The sequence below is a fragment of the Sturnira hondurensis genome, unplaced genomic scaffold, assembly GCF_014824575.4.
Source record: "Sturnira hondurensis isolate 20B ecotype Veracruz unplaced genomic scaffold, ASM1482457v3 Scaffold0011576, whole genome shotgun sequence".
NCBI classification, from domain to species: domain Eukaryota; kingdom Metazoa; phylum Chordata; class Mammalia; order Chiroptera; family Phyllostomidae; genus Sturnira; species Sturnira hondurensis.
In genome coordinates, this window is record NW_028084207.1 from 763,118 (window position 1) to 768,131 (window position 5,014).

The 5,014-nt window shown below is 42.3% G+C and overlaps 1 pseudogene; it reads right to left on the minus strand.

Moving 5' to 3' along the window:
• Positions 1-1,106: 1,106 nt before the first annotated feature.
• Positions 1,107-4,408, minus strand: LOC118996735 (rho-related GTP-binding protein RhoN-like; annotated as a pseudogene).
• Between the last annotated feature and the right edge of the window lie 606 nt (positions 4,409-5,014).

A 5,014-nucleotide genomic window follows, 5' to 3' on the forward strand; every position in this document is an offset into this window, starting at 1 on the left:
TTCAATGATTATTTTATGAACGAATGACCGTTACCTACTCTCAAGGGGCTTCTGTTTTTCTGGTGAGAAGTAGACTAGTATAGGATACAACATAATGGCTTGTTATAAGTTATGTGGTAAATGTTACTACTATCCCAGTTTTACCAGAAAAAAAAGACTGGTGACCGGAGAAGTTTTAATAGTCTAGGGGTTTTTAGCTTTTAAAAGCATAATCCTTTCTTTAAACAGACTTTACATACAACTCAATGTAGAAAATAGATCAAATGGAGGTGCTTTTGTTGAAAGATTGTATAATTGATACTTGGTCTCACTTTTGTCCTGTGAGGCCATCTTTTAGGAATTGCCTCAAGTTTTTGGTGGTCATATATCATTTAGTGTAAAGAGTGACAAAGTGGTGTCTTGGCAAAGAGTTGTGATTACAATATGGGTTTCTCCTGAAAGGTACATTTACATGTGTTCTGTTGTCATGTTTTTATTTGACAATCTAAGGGAAAGGAGGTCAGTGTCCCTCACTCAGTGGTCAGGTATTGCATTTTTAGACATTTTTTGTATTTCATTGAGATGGGCTTTATTTGGGGACTCTTGGAAGGAGAGGGAGGAGCTAGGACTAGTGGGTATATGGAGGGAAGGGCTTCTCAATCTGCTTTTTAATTTAGTGCATGCTTCTCGGAGTTTAGGATAAGTGAGAACAGCTACAGAAGTGAGAGTAGAGGAGAAGGAATGGTCCTGGAATAGACACTTTCCTTAGGGAAAGATACCAGGACCAGGGTATGGGACTGGGGGTGGGGAGAGAAGGTCTCCTTCATATACTGAGGCTCAACCAAGGTCAGTGCTTGATGCTAGCCTTCTGAACTCTGCCCCACCCCCTGCCACCTTATCCCAGCTCCTGGCCCAGAGGCCTGCCCTGAAGCTCCCTCTACTTCCTGTGGAGAGGAGAGGTATGAGGGTGTGGTGGCTCCCTCTGCCTCGGGTCTCCAACCTAGAATTGCTCACTCAGCCTGCCCTGAAGTCCCAGGCCAAGTCCAGAGGTCAGGAAGGCAGGGTGCAGGCAGGGGAGCAGCTGTGCTCTTCATCTCCCTGCTGACACTCTGCTGCTCCGCTGTTCCTCACATGAGGTTGCTACTCTTGGCTGGATCCTTGTGTATCTCATATTGGCTCTTTTTCCCCAATCTGGCTGTCCTCACAGCTGAGCAGATTGCTCCAGTCCCTGGCGTGAGTCAGTACCGTGCAGCTGCCTATGACCACAGCCAAGGGAGGCCACTGTGGCCATGTGGAAGACATCCCGGATACTGCCCTCAGAGGACCAGAAGAGCACTCCATGTAGGACAGGCCCCACCTGCTTGGCCAGCACAGTGTTCTGCTCACATGTAACAAGAATAAATCTCTGCTTGGACAGCTCCTTCAGTGTGGCCAGGTTGTCCATGCATCCAGTTTACAGCCAACCAGCACAACCTTGGCATTGGGGCAAAACTCCTGAGCATCCCTTTGCCTCTTCTTGAGGACACAGTCCAGTGTTTCTGGTTGGCTAATGTCAAAGCAAATGAGCAAAGCATTTGAATCAGGCTAGGCCAGGGGCTGGAGGTTGTCCCTGTAAGAGGAACCTGAAGTGCCCCACAAGTTGAGCTCAATGTGGTGCATGTCTATCTCAAAGCTTCTATGTGGTTCTCAAGCAAGGCAGGAACATGGCATCTGGTTTAGGCATCCTTGGGGAATACCTGCAGCAGTGTCATCTTGCCACACTCCGAGTCCCCCACCACCGTGATCTTGAGTGGCCTCTTGAGCGGTCACTCTGCCCTTCCATGGTCCCAGCTATGCCCTGGCTCCGTGTACAACTTGCTCCCGGGGCCTTGTTGCCAGTGCCAGCATCTCTGGCTGGCACCAAGTCCTCGACATAGCAGGATTGCCTCCTCTGCTGTTTGAAAATCGCTGGTTTAACTCTTAGTGTCACAGTTCTCCTTACTGCTTTTCTTTTTTTCAGTATCCGTCAATTGAATTCTCCTACAGAATGGAGCTCCAATGGCCTAATTTATTGTGCCATTGTTACTGGGATGGATATTTTGGTTATACCCAGATCTGAGATTCTCACTGAATGAAATAATGAAATTGATTTCATATAAACTCAAATAAGACGAACAGGTTATGCAAATCTTAACGTTGATCTCTGTGACTATTTATAAAATTACCCTTTGAAATCATGTAATACTGATTTTTAAACATTTCTCATTTACAGTGTGTTGGCAAATCCCACAGAATGTGTAAAGAAAATGGGAATGTAACTAATGAAGGGGGAGGACAACTTCTAGTAGGAAGCAAAAACTAAGTCTCCTTTCCTATAGGTAGCAATAAAATCTTTGCAATCAGTTATTTCATTTGATACCTAGGCAGGTATCAATTTTTAAAACACTCACCCCAAATGTGATTCCATTATTGAATACTTGGCCAAAGCCACAACTGATTACTATGTTGTCATGGGAACACAGTACCACTGAGTGGTATGATCATGTCTTTTTTTTTTTAAGGAAATGGCCAAGATAGATGTGGGAGGAGGTGAGTTTCAACTCTAGGGTTCACTATGACTGCAAATAAGCAGCTGACCTTTAATTTTGATACTGTATTTCTTGAGGAAAGAGGAGTGGGGGACTTGAAAACTAAAGTTAGTTGTACAATGCAGGGTATACAACTGAGAGGGAGAGCTATTGGAATGAATGGTGGCTCTAGAAACAAAGCCAAATCTGGCTAGTCTGCCCAATGTTAGTTTGTGACTTCTTTCCTTCTCAGGCTTAATGGTTCTAAAACACCAAATAGTACCAGAGATTTGATAAACTTCTTGAGACAGGTTTCTGAGATTAATGTCCTTTTCCTATGACCAGTAGCTTGTTGATTATGGCTGGTTCCCTGCAAATTTGCACATGTGACTTTATTTTTTCATGTTGCAGAGTTTCTGTCCATTATGTGGATAATTTAAAGGGAGATCTAGACTTTAGAAAAGATTTTACCAGTTTTGTAAATTTAGCAGCTCATTTAATCCTTTTCTTCATCTGTTATATATACTCATACTAATAAAAAGTAGTGTAAATGAGGCTGTCTGGACTCCCCTGGAAAGAAAAGACATGATTTACACACACACACACATACACACACACACACCCCAGGAAGGAACTCACATCTGTTTCCTGTCATACTTCAGTGTTCAGAGGCCCTGGGGGAGAGGAAGAGAGGAACACATATTTCCCAACTCTAAACCACTGACCTAGTTATCCATCTTATGAGTGTAAATATATTTGTGCAGCTTGTGTCTGGATTTGAATCAAACAGAAATCTTGTCTACTATGCCTTCCTAATCACACTAAAAAAAGTTACAAGGATAGAGTAGGTCAAATGTTTATGTGCAGCACTCAGAGATGTAAACAGAAAGGATTTACTCTGGAATTGCTGATTGGATCACTGCCCTTCCTCTACCTTGGATTTCACCACTCGGTATCACTTCTGGACTACAGTTTTGTAAGAGCACTTAATTTTCATATTCTCAAAGCCCAAAGGTAAGGCCAATGGATTTTAATTTCAGAAACAGACATTTGATCTAAATAGTTAATCAAACAAGCAAAAAAATTAACAAATAAAAAACCCTTCTGCCCTGGCTGGTGTGGCTCAGTGGACTGAGTGCTGGCTTGTGAATCAAAGGGTCACTGGTTCAATTCCCAGTTCAGGGCACATGCCTGGGTTGCAGGCCAGGTACCTGGTTGGGGGCATGCAAGAGGCAACCACACATTGATGTTTCCCTCTCTCCCTCTCTTTCTCCCTCCCTTCCCTTCTGTCTAAAAATAAATAAATAAAATCTTTTAAAAACCCCTTTCTAACAATTAATGTGATGGGAAGTACTAAGTTGGCCATTCTCAAAGTTATTCAAGTTCAGCCCCTTAGAACTCTTTATACTGCATTTTCACAAAAGTTGTAATATATGAATCTGACCTTTAAAACAGATTTATTTATCTTTGGGGAGACCTTACAGAGAAAAAAGCCATCTGCATTAGCTGGAAGACTGCTTCAGTTTTTAACTCCTTGCTAACATTACTAAGTTTTGTTCAGCTTAGAAAGCCTTTTTACTAAGTACATGCTTTATCCCATGCCAAAGAAAGACAATGCAGGGAAGATAGACAGGGAAGAAATAACTCTCCCTACCCAGCAAAAGCTGTCAATCTAATAACAAGTTAGTGGGTTAATAAAAGTCCAGTGTGAGTGACAGAGACAAAATATAGAAAGAGTTAAAAAATAAATTTATTCATCTCATTTTGCCTGTGCTGTTGCCCTTGTTCTTTCCTCCCTGCTTACCCTTTTTTACCTGTTCAAACAAAACCTCAGGTCCCACTTCTTCCAAAAATCTTTTCATGATTATTTCAGTATCAGCCATCATCCTCACTCCTAATGGCTTACTGTTATGGGTTGAATTGTGTCCCCGCAAAAGATATGTTGAAATGCTAACTCCAGGAATCTGTGAATGTAACCTTATGTGGAAACAGGGTCTTTGCAGATATAATCAAGTTACGCTGAGGTCATGCTGGAGTAGGGTGGGCCCTAAACCTAATATGACTGGTGGTATCCGTATAAGAAGATAGGGATTTGAGTATGAGAACAAAGATAGGGAGAATGAGAGTATGAGAACAAATAGGGAGGATGCCACGTGAAGATAGAGGAAAATATTGAAGTCGTGAGTCTACAAGCCAAGAAACAGCAAGCATTGCCAGTAACCACCAGAAACCAGAAGAGAAACATGGAACAGATTTCTCCTCAGAGTGCTCAGAAGGGATCAACCTTGCCAACTCCTTGATTTCAGACTTGTAGCCTCCAGAACTACTAGAGGATAGGATTCTGTTTTAAGCCCCCAAGTTCGTGATACTTTATTATGGCATCCCTGGGAGACTAATATATTAACATCTCTCTTTTTTTCACTGCATACTTTAGTGCTTAAGTAGCATAGATACTAGGAACTTAGCAGAAGAATATCAGCACTAGAAAA